At 44.6% G+C, this 12,661-nt stretch overlaps 1 protein-coding gene across 1 annotated transcript in view; it reads right to left on the bottom strand.

Moving 5' to 3' along the window:
- Positions 1 to 12,661, bottom strand: part of LOC129825388 (synaptosomal-associated protein 25-A-like) — a 42,175-nt gene that overhangs the window by 29,008 nt on the left and 506 nt on the right. The gene's annotated exons all lie outside the window — the stretch shown is intronic.

The following is a 12,661-nucleotide window of genomic DNA, read 5'->3' as shown; positions in this document are numbered from 1 at the left end:
TCCTTGACCTCCTTCCCCTCCCTCCCCTCTTCAAGCCCATCCACTATCTAATCTATCCATCTACCTCCCTCTTTCTCTCCAAACCTCATCCTCTTCCTCTCTCTTTCTCTCCAAACCTCATCCTCTACCTCCCTTTTTCTCTCCAAACCTCATCCTCTACCTCCCTATTTCTCTCCAAACCTCTTCCTCTACCTCCCCCTTTCTCTCCAAACCTCATCCTCTACCTCCCTCTTTCTCTCCAAACCTCATCCTCTACCTCCCTCTTTCTCTCCAAACCTCATCCTCTACCTCCCTCTTTCTCTCCAAACCTCATCCTCTACCTCCCTCTTTCTCTCAAAACTTCATCCTCTACCTCCCTATTTCTCTACAAACCTCATCCTCTACATCCCTATTTCTCTCCAAACCTCATCCTCTACCTCCCTATTTCTCCACAAACCTCATCCTCTACCTCCCTATTTCTCTCCAAACCTTATCCTCTACCTCCCTCTTTCTATCCAAACCTCATCCTCTACCTCCCTCTTTCTCTCCAAACCTCATCCTCTCCCTCCCTCTTTCTCTCCAAACCTCATCCTCTACTTCCCTTTTTCTCTCCAAACCTCATCCTCTACATCCCTATTTCTATCCAAACCTCATCCTCTACCTCCCTCTTTCTCTCCAAACCTCATCCTCTACCTCCCTCTTTCTCTCCAAACCTCATCCTCTTCCTCTCTCTTTCTCTCCAAACCTCATCCTCTACCTCCCTCTTTCTCTCCAAACCTCATCCTCTACCTCCCTCTTTCTCTCCAAACCTCATCCTCTTCCTCTCTCTTTCTCTCCAAACCTCATCCTCTACCTCCCTCTTTCTCTCCAAACCTCATCCTCTACCTCCCTCTTTCTCTCCAAACCTCATCCTCTACCTCCCTCTTTCTCTCCAAACCTCATCCTCTACCTCCCTCTTTCTCTCAAAACTTCATCCTCTACCTCCCTATTTCTCTACAAACCTCATCCTCTACCTCCCTCTTTCTCTCCAAACCTCATCCTCTACATCCCTCTTTCTCACCAAACCTCATCCTCTACCTCCCGCTTTCTCTCTAAACTTCATCCTCTACCTCCCTCTTTCTCTCCAAACCTTATCCTCTACCTCCCTCTTTCTTTCCAAACCTTATCCTCTACCTCCCTCTTTCTCTCCAAACCTCATCCTCTACCTCCCTATTTCTCTCCAAACCTCATCCTCTACCTCCCTCTTTCTCTCCAAACCTCATCCTCTACTTACCTCTTTCTCTCCAAACCTCATCCTCTACATCCCTATTTCTATCCAAACCTCATCCTCTACCTCCCTCTTTCTCTCCAAACCTCATCCGCTACCTCCCTCTTTCTCTCCAAACCTCATCCTCTTCCTCTCTCTTTCTCTCCAAACCTCATCCTCTTCCTCTCTCTTTCTCTCCAAACGTCATCCTCTACCTCCCTCTTTCTCTCCAAACCTCATCCTCTACCTCCCTCTTTCTCTCCAAACCTCATCCTCTACCTCCCTCTTTCTCTCCAAACCTCATCCTCTACCTCCCTCTTTCTCTCCAAACTTCATCCTCTACCTCCCTATTTCTCTACAAACCTCATCCTCTACCTCCCTCTTTCTCTCCAAACCTCATCCTCTACCTCCCTCTTTCTCTACAAACCTCATCCTCTACCTCCCTATTTCTCTCCAAACCTTATCCTCTACCTCCCTCTTTTTCTCCAAACCTCATCCTCTTCCTCTCTTTCTCTCCAAACCTCATTCTCTACCTCCCTCTTTCTCTCCAAACCTCATCCTCTTCCTCTCTCTTTCTCTCCAAACCTCATCCTCTACCTCCCTCTTTCTCTCCAAACCTCATCCTCTACATCCCTATTTCTCTCCAAACTTCATCCTCTACCTCCCTATTTCTCTACAAACCTCATCCTCTACCTCCCTCTTTCTCTCCAAACCTCATCCTATACCTCCCTCTTTCTCTCCAAACATCATCCTCTACCTCCCTATTTCTCTCCAAACCTTATCCTCTACCTCCCTCTTTCTCTCCAAACCTCATCCTCTACATCCCTCTTTCTCTCCAAACCTCATCCTCTACTTCCCGCTTTCTCTCCAAACCTCATCCTCTACCTCCCTCTTTCTCTCCAAACCTTATCCTCTACCTCCCTCTTTCTCTCCAAACCTCATCCTCTACCTCCCTATTTCTCTCCAAACCTTATCCTCTACCTCCCTCTTTCTCTCCAAATCCAAAATACTGGTGATTGTTTCATTTGGGATTCGTAGGAAGCTCCAAATATCTGCAGGAATCTGCAGGAAGCATAATATCATTAAAGAAATGTCTGTGGAGATGTTTTCCAGTGTCATCCTCTTATTGATGATTCTAACACACGTCAGATTCTCCACCACTGCTCCATGCAAGCCACTGCTAGGCCTAACTGACTATTTGTCCTGATACAAGCTAACACACACACACACACACACACACACACACACACACACACACACACACACACACACACACACACACACACACACACACACACACACACACACACACACACACACACACACACACACGCACACACACGCATGCACGCACACACGCACGCACGCACACACTATAGGGAGTGTTTAACTGAGCTTTGCTGACTATAGCATAATTTCATTATGGCAGCAGACAATATGTTGTTAAATGTTTTATATGACAGCTCTTACATTTCCCAAGGTAATAAACACTGTGTACGCTTCGAGCTGACTAAAGACTTATTAATAAGATATTAAAGAGGAATTAATAAGATATTAAAAAGCAGTTAACCAGTTAATGCATCTGTTACTTTTACAATTTCCACATTTCAAAACGTAACTGTCAAAGATACTGTATTACATAACAGGCACCCTTCATAGACTATATGTCTGAGCTACAGTCAGGCAGCTATAATCACTGCAGGTCCAGTAATGAAACATATTGAGATGGCTTCATTCCCCACACGTTCCCTTATCTTATGAGGCGGCCATATTTCATGCCTTGTCCAATCACAGAGTACTTATAGAACGCCCTCCCAACCCCCACCCCCACCCCTGTCGGCTGGCTCTCCCTCGTGTGCCTGCAAATGATCTCGCCTGGAAAACCTAAAATGACTGTACACGTATTCATCAAATAAAGACCCTGCCTGGTACAGAACCACAAACACATTACCGTGCTGTCTGAAATCAAAATGAACGAGGGAATGAGAATTTCAAGGAGGTGCTTTAAATTCCTCAGGGATGCGTTCCGTGCCCTGATCGAAACTTCAGCTGAAGGTAACTGCCTTCGTCATTCATTCATTGGGCAGCAGCTATGTGGTTGACTCAAGCACTCAGACCAAACAAGTGTTCAGTTAGACTGGCATTTCCAAACCTTACAGACAAACTGGCACATGGTCTGTTCTGACAATAGGCGGAATCATTGTTCTGCTCCAACATTTAAACAGAGAATAGCTCTTTGTCTGTGTGCGTGTGTTCGTTTGCGTGCATGTTTGCGTGCTCACAGTGACCCTTTGTTTGCAACGGCTGCCATTTTCTCTTCTTCCTCGGTTAATCTCAGTCTTTGCTCCAGCTAATACCACACACAGTATCCACCACAACACCATTTACACATCAATCTGTGAGATATTAGCCTATGGAATAAGAATGAGTCCTCTTTAAATCATCGTAAGCTAAAGAAGCGTATTGTGAGGATGTTTTTGAAATCGTGTCACCTCTCTTCTAAAGCCCGTTGACACGGGGATATAAGGTAGCTGACCCTGCTGTTTACACTGGGATATAGGGTAGCTGACCCTGCTGTTTACACTGGGATATAGTGTAGCTGACCCTGTTGTTTACACTGGGATATAGGGTAGCTGACCCTGCTGTTTACACTGGGATATAGGGTAGCTGACCCTGCTGTTTACACTGGGATATAAGGTAGCTGACCCTGCTGTTTACACTGGGATATAAGGTAGCAGACCCTGCTGTTTACACCGGGATATAAGGTAGCAGACCCTGCTGTTTACACTGGGATATAGGGTAGCAGACCCTGTTGTTTACACTGGGATATAGGGTAGCAGACCCTGCTGTTTACACTGGGATATAAGTTAGCAGACCCTGTTGTTTACACTGGGATATAGGGTAGCAGACCCTGCTGTTTACACTGGGATATAGGGTAGCAGACCCTGCTGTTTACACTGGGATATAGGGTAGCAGACCCTGCTGTTTACACTGGGATATAGGGTAGCAGACCCTGTTGTTTACACTGGGATATAAGGTAGCAGACCCTGTTGTTTACACTGGGATATAGGGTAGCTGACCCTGCTGTTTACAGTGGGATATAGGGTAGCAGACCCTGTTGTTTACACTGGGATATAGGGTAGCAGACCCTGCTGTTTACACTGGGATATAGGGTAGCAGACCCTGCTGTTTACACTGGGATATAGGGTAGCAGACCCTGTTGTTTACACTGGGATATAAGGTAGCAGACCCTGTTGTTTACACTGGGATATAGGGTAGCTGACCCTGTTGTTTACACTGGGATATAAGGTAGCAGACCCTGTTGTTTACACTGGGATATAAGGTAGCTGACCCTGTTGTTTACACTGGGATATAAGGTAGCAGGCCCTGTTGTTTACACTGGGATATAGGGTAGCAGACCCTGCTGTTTACACTGGGATATAAGGTAGCTGACCCTGTTGTTTACACTGGGATATAGGGTAGCTGACCCTGCTGTTTACACTGGGATATAAGGTAGCTGACCCTGTTGTTTACACTGGGATATAAGGTAGCTGACCCTGCTGTTTACACTGGGATATAGGGTAGCAGACCCTGTTGTTTACACTGGGATATAAGGTAGCAGACCCTGTTGTTTACACTGGGATATAGGGTAGCTGACCCTGTTGTTTACACTGGGATATAAGGTAGCAGACCCTGTTGTTTACACTGGGATATAGGGTAGCTGACCCTGCTGTTTACACTGGGATATAAGGTAGCTGACCCTGCTGTTTACACTGGGATATAGGGTAGCTGACCCTGCTGTTTACACTGGGATATAAGGTAGCTGACCCTGTTGTTTACACTGGGATATAAGGTAGCTGACCCTGTTGTTTACACTGGGATATAAGGTAGCTGACCCTGTTGTTTACACTGGGATATAAGGTAGCTGACCCTGTTGTTTACACTGGGATATAGGGTAGCTGACCCTGCTGTTTGCATTCATGACCTTCTCACACCACACAGGCTGTTTCAAAAAGCTGATTGTCCTCTCAAAATCACCTCTCTACAGTTGATTGTCCTCCTCCAATCCTCAATACAAAACACACACAAAAATGTGTACCTGCTTCTCATCCATCAATCAGTCAAATCTCCCTGAAATAGTCAGAACCAAAACTCATATTGTAGAGGTACTATTGAGGTAGTGTGATAACACATGTTTTCTGTCAATATGTTTGATTAAAGCTTGCGGTGCCATAAGCAATGGAGCCAATGGAATAGTTTTAAAGGTGCAAACCGCGCCCATCTGCTGGCCCTTCAGAAAGCAGCAACTAAATCAAATGCTCAACAAAGTACTTGAAAGAAAACAAATACTATCAAACCATGTACTGCAGAGCAGAAGCCCTATCTCGCCATGTACTGCAGAGCAGGAGCCCTATCTCCCCATGTACTGCAGAGCAGAAGCCCTATCTCCCCATGTACTGCAGAGCAGGAGCCCTATCTCCCCTGTGACGGTGGCAGGCAGTCACGGCAGTCACCTCTGCGGTCTCCTTGTGTAGGGTTACGGTCAGGGCCAGGGAGGCACCCAGCTGGGCTGGTCAAAACTAGCTCATTCCCTTCCTCTTGGGAACATTAACTAACAGCAGACTGCCCCCGGAGGGCCTGGGAAATATGACAAGTGACAAGCCAAACACGACAAAGAGCGGCCGCCGCAGAGGTTGGCAAGGGACAGGGGGAGAGGGGAGAGAGGTGGGATGGGGGAGAGAGGTGGGAGGGGGTAGAGAGGGGAGAGAGGTGAGATGGATGGGCAGAGGGGTGGGGTGAGGTGGGGAAAATAGTGAGAGGGGAGAGAAACGGGAGAGAATGGCAATGAGAGGTTATGGGAGAGGCAGGAGGAGACAACCTGTTACGAGACGATAGATCTGTAGAGAAATTCTACTGTACCAGACACTAGAGCTGGGATATGATCTGAACCTACTGTACCAGACACTAGAGCTGGGATATGATCTGAACCTACTGTACCAGACACTAGAGCTGGGATATGATCTGAACCTACTGTACCAGACACTAGAGCTGGGATATGATCTGAACCTACTGTACCAGACACTAGAGCTGGGATATGATCTGAACCTACTGTACCAGACACTAGAGCTGGGATATGATCTGAACCTACTGTACCAGACACTAGAGCTGGGATATGATCTGAACCTACTGTACCAGACACTAGAGCTGGGCGATATGGACAAAAATCAATTTTAAGATATATTGACTGAATCAACACCATAACGATAAATAGTTTATAACAATGTCCACCAGTTTTTTATATTACCCTTCAAACTACTACTGCTAGTTTGAATGTAGTAGCTATCAATTGTCCCAACAATCACCCATATTAGCTTCATTTTAAACTTCACATTTCTCTAGTATAGGCTACTGAACGATATCAGCTAAATGTCCACAATAAGTGGTCGGTTTGGTCGGTGTCGAACATTTTCAGTTTATTGTCCCAGCCCTACGAGACGTGTCGGCAGCCTGTTATGAATTAAAAGCATGACCTTCCAGTTTTTAATGGACTGAGACGATAAAACCGTGTCGAGATGCAGAGGCACGCCGAAACCTGCAGCAGATGCTTTTTTATGTTGTGATATTTGATGGAATTGAATCGCAAGGGGCACATTGAAGTACCCAATCCCCATCCCTGAAAGGAACATGCAGATACAATTACAGATGGTTTACTGATGCTGTGGTAATAGATAATCAAAGTGTTTTGTCTTAATCAATATTGATTTGTTTCATTATCCCCTTAATCATGTTTTTTTACTCTGGAATGTGTTTGTACTGTAATACAGCCTATTCAGATTCCTACCCCACAATGTTCCATTCAAACACGTTGATGTTCCAATTCCATAGATGTTCCGATTCCGTGAACACATTCATGGCTTATTTTTGACTGATTTATGGCAATTTTCCCCAAATCATTTATCTGTGTCCCAAATGGATAGGCTGTCATCTGGGACACATTGAATTATGTGGGAAGAATTACCATGAATCAGTCAAATCAGCCCCAAAATGTAATTTATCAGTTGTCCAGCGACAGCAGCCTCAGTAGCCAAGAAGTGGCAGCATTAGAGGCTATTAAATATTTGAGGAGTCATAAAGACAAAGACATTAAAAAGCAATTAGTGGGCCCCCGGGCCAAGAAACACATTCTGACAAGACCCTCACTCACAATATCTAATAATAATAGCTGTGTCTGAATGACATCGTATTATTCCCTAGTGCACTCATTGAATTACAGACAGGATCTCTAAGAGTATACTGCTGTTCTTCTTCTCTTCCTCCTCTTCTTCTTCTGCCCAATCCCTCATGATTATCTTTACATTTGGTTAAATATGAACATTAATAGGTGCTAATACATGTAATAACCATGTTCTAACCTACTATTTATTACATGTTACTAGTAGCAAGCAAAAGAGAGAGATGTTCATAATCCCCTATGAAAAAGACTTCAGACGGAGAGAAAAATAACTCATTATGAGTGTAAATCCAGTCAAGACAAATATGCATTGAGCTGATTGGCCAGGCAGGAAATTGAAGCATGTTACCTACAATTGTCCCTAATTGATATTCTCTATATTGCCATGAAGCTTTAGCTCAGTGAACCAACATCTGCATCATTATCATATTACGGCTATACGAAGAACACACACACACACACACACACACAGATTAGATCAAATCAAAATCTCTCAGGCAAATCAAATGTGTGTGTGCACGTGCATGCATGCGTGCAGGCGAGAGAAAGAGAGAAAGAGAGGAGAAAGATCCAATCCCAGGCAGTGATATGACAATAAAGCCAATGTATTGCATACAGTCAGAGGGTCATTACTCATTCACTATGAATTCTGATCAGGCAGTTCTAGGTACAGTATGTGCAAGCCAGAATAAAGTAAGTAGCCTTGGCTCACAACAGCAGGAGCCAATCTCCTGTTTCTATAGTGTGATGTACAAGCAACCACCTGGACAGGATACTAGTCTATCAGAGGGCCTTACCCCGAATTCTATCTCCTTAATCCCTAATTCTTTTATATGACTTGCCTGGGGATCGAACACCCAACCTTCCAATCTTAGGGCAGACAGTCTAACAACAACTGTGTTGTTTACAAGCCAGAAAACCCCCGGAATAATCTACCAGAACCCCCACTGCCTGCACTGCAGCATCTTAAATTACCCAGCCTCAGATTGACAAAGGTAGAGCAACAATATCACCACAGAGACTCGCCACGCTTCATTGGCTTCTGAATAAGATACAGTAATGGTGTTGAATGCAGCCCAGAGTCAACACAATACTAATGTGTGTCTAGCATATTGTCAGGCACCTGAGCTCACTATAGGACATGTAATGGTGAACGGCCAAAGCACATTCATGTTGACTAGACCAGATGACTTGGTTAACGTGCCTCACTGAAGAAGGGATTCGATGGCGATGTCCGTGCTTTAGTCCAGACCAGGGAGGTTTCAACCAATCATATGCCTCGTAACTCAAGACAGAGGAATCCTTCCATCATACAACTGACTGGGAAGATGATATCTGTGGTCACAGCAACTTGCAGCACAAGACTTAGTACTGTTGCAGTCTGCGTCATACCTTGTTACTGGCAGGCCTGCTCACACCATATGTCTTGTCATCACTGACCAATGTAATGTTCTAAAAACAGAGATAGTTTATGAGGTCTATGAAAACCAACAAATATTCTTTACAAAAGCTTTTATGATATATGTGCTATATGATTTGGAGAAGGTCCAACAACAAGAAGACAAACAATATTTACCAAGGATAATTCACCCACATCAGATTTGGCCATCTCTACTCGAAAGTAAACATTTAGTAGATGTACTACTGTACCTGCAGTGGATTAAATGTGTTGATGCATTGTCACTGCAGTATAGAAGATTAAAGGTACAATCTCTCTTCCTCTTCGCTCTCTCTCTTTATCACTCTCTCACTCTCTCTCTTTAATACTCTCTCTTTCTCTCACTAATCCTTTCATTCGCCATTATCTTCTCTTTTCCATAATTCTGAGGAACATCAGCCCCTCCTCTGATTGGTGGGTGGTGGGAAGAGAGGATCACGGTAAAAAAAAACAGTAGCACCAGAGAAGAAGAGCTCAGATGGGAACAGCCCCCAGAGTGACACTCCAGCCTCTCTCACTATTATTACCAATGAATAATTGTTAGCAACATGCTCTGTGGGGGTCCATGGGCTAGGTTCTGGCTATATAAACACAATTTGATTGATTGAAAAGCTGTGCAGCTCAGTAAAGTACATCGAAAACCAACAACCATGTTGATGACTCTGACATTTGCAGGAAATATAACTATATGACTGTCAGCCAAATGGAATCATTAGTTGGAGCCTACATAACATGAAACAACTATCTCAAAGACTGCAACGCAAGGTGACATTATAGCTTCTCTGTTTCATCTTCACTACAAAGACGAGGGGACTTTCAGGTATAGAAAAATTCTACAACATCTTCTAACAAAATTGTACAACTCCTTTGTCCCAGGGCTGATGCAGACTTGTTATCGAGAGATTCTCCCATCGATGTGACCCAGCCATGTGTCATAGGCAGTGACGGAGGGAACGCGCCAAAGTCCTCAATCTTCGGACATCGCCACAGCTTCCTCTGCTCTAAAGCAGCAGCCATTTTGTCTTATTGTTTACTACCTGATTGTCTCAGGGAAAATGAGACTAACTCCCTTGTGGTAAAGAGTAGATGCCGAATCCTCTCCCCTCCTCCTGTTCCACTACTGTCATCAGGTCAAAGGCAAGGTTAACTCTCTTGGTGAAACTGATGCTACTGGAGTAGGCCTCTGTTATGTAGCGAGACAGAATACGCTGTACCTGATAGAAGCCTATACGTACACTGAAACGCTTAAACATAGTGTCGGATTGAATCTTATCATGCGACATACTTTAATGTTTCCACGTATATGTTAGATCTTATAGGTTTCTGAATTGATAATAGCCTACACAAAAATTGCCAGATTATGATATCAATACAGTCAATCCCCACACATATTTTGCAAACGGCACCATATTCCCTACATAATGCACTACTTTTGACCCGAGCCCTATGGGCCCAGGCCAAAAGTAGTGCACTAAATATGGAATACTGTGCCCTTTGGAACGCAAAATACAGTACTTCCTGACAGAAAACCTAATCTACAGTCCTTTTCCAGGGCCATGAACCTAGAATAGCGTCCACTAGTCTCCGTTGGTCAGAACAGCACATTACTCAACATCATAACAGACCTCATTATGGAGATACAATCACACACAGTCCTCCTGACATCGACTATTTGGCTTGAAACTGAATTATATGATATTGTGATTCTTATATAAAATAAAAAATCAGAACAAAATGCACGATTCTTCAGCTTCCTCAAGGCATACAGTACATCACAAATGCATGTCGAATTACAGTAGAATGCCATGGTTCTTTCAGTTTACAAGCATCATTATCAATCAGTAACAGTGAGGCATTTATTCGTTGGTATGTTTGGCCAAAAAAGTGAATTAATTAATCCAAGGCTGCAATCATATAGATTGTGATATACATTAAATGTTCTGAAATCGATTCACTCCCAACGGACTTCTTGGCCAAATGTCTATTTCAGTATAGCTTTTTAGGGGGAAATTTGGTAACGTCGGCAGTCATTTACTGTTATCTGGAGAATATATGCCCAGAAAAAATAGGGATAGCCGCATGCACCAATACGCACAATGCACAGTTCAGCAAGTCTGAAAAAAACATTGATTTCCGAGGCATTGGATTGATTCTATAGATTTCAGCTCGGTATACCAGACACACATAGCGAGAGAGAGAGAGAGCAGCTATATAAATGAACAATAGGCTGTTCCGAAAAACAATCAACCGCTACCGCTGGGTGATGGTATATGAGTCACCATTTACTCGTGGAAAAAGCCCTATAGTGCCGCCCACGCTCTGCAGTCAAACCGATGGAAGCCGCATGATGCGATATGGTAGGCTATAGCAGCCATGTCAACCGAAAGCATGCGTGCATGTCCTTTTATTTGTCAGCTCAACACCGGCCCTCTCAACACTCCATTCAATGCTGGATTCCTCTCATATCTAACGGCCTGTTACTAGCTTCTCCATTTTGATATTCTCTCTCTCTCTTTCCTCGCTCTCTCTCGGTGTCTCTTTCTTCCTGTCTCTGTCTCTCTGTCTTTCCCTCTGATGTTATGGGACAAGAGACTGAAAACTCTCAGGTAGAGCAATGGGGGAGATGCGACGGTGGTCCAACATCACGTGGTGCTGAAATCTAAAAACTGTATTTCCAGGTGCGACCTGCGAAGAAGAGCACGTAGAGGAGCACGTGACCTAAATAACTAATTTGCCGCAAACCTTAAAGGTCTGGTCAGCAATCAACAACGTTCCATTGAGCAATGATGGAGAGAAGACCATTTAAATGCACATACATCATAACAGATTTGGTGTCAATTTCACCACATGCTTCGTGCTTGACAAGTCGACGATCTAAGGATCTCATCTGTGGTTTGATGTAGTCGAGGTGCAGTGCATATACGTATAGGATGGCGAGGATGGATGGGGGCTATAGGATGTCATAGTGCGGGTTTCACCGTCCTCCCCCGCTCTTCTCGCCTCGAGCCCCCGCCCATCCTCTAGCACCGGGAAGACACAGACGGTAATTACCGATGCCTCGTCACCTAAATGGCATGGCAGGGATGTGGCCATTTTGACGCAACAAACTGAGTAGGCTACAGCCAGCGAGCACGGACGGACGTACATATATAGTGGCATATTGATGAAGATTGTCGGTCGTGTCTCCCCTGTTTACCCCCCCCCCCCCCCTCCCTCCTCCCATCGACACACTCTGGCGCAGTTTACTATAATGACATTCCCCAAATCAATTGAGGACCCCTTCTTTCACCCCCTTGGGATGTTTCTCCCCAACTGCATTTTTAACGCATAATAGGCTCCAAATCTGCACTAAATCACCCCCACTTTTGATTTGCTAAACTTACTATCATTCACGATTCCACTGCGGCAGCAGCAGTGAGCTGTTTCCTACCCATATTTGAGAAGCGGTCGTAAAATACCATCCTCTTAAGCATCACTCGAGGGAGTGATAAACCAGCTCTGCGCAAAATCCCCAAAAGCTTCTAAATAAACACACGTTTCAAAGCATGCTGGTGCAAAACACAACAAGTCATATCTAATACGGTTTGAACATCTAATAAAGCAGAATGCCGTGGCTTTGTTTAATTTCTTGTGCGTGTTCGTCTGTTTATTTTCTGAGAGTTTGAGAGCAAGAGAGACAACAGCGCAGCCGAGCCCCAGCTGTCATTGTCCAAGGTGCTGAAACGCAGAAAACGCCCACACCTTACGCATTAGCACATACAGCATC

This window comes from Salvelinus fontinalis, chromosome 27, assembly GCF_029448725.1.
Source record: "Salvelinus fontinalis isolate EN_2023a chromosome 27, ASM2944872v1, whole genome shotgun sequence".
Taxonomy (NCBI): domain Eukaryota; kingdom Metazoa; phylum Chordata; class Actinopteri; order Salmoniformes; family Salmonidae; genus Salvelinus; species Salvelinus fontinalis.
This window is presented reverse-complemented; position numbering and strand designations above follow the sequence as displayed.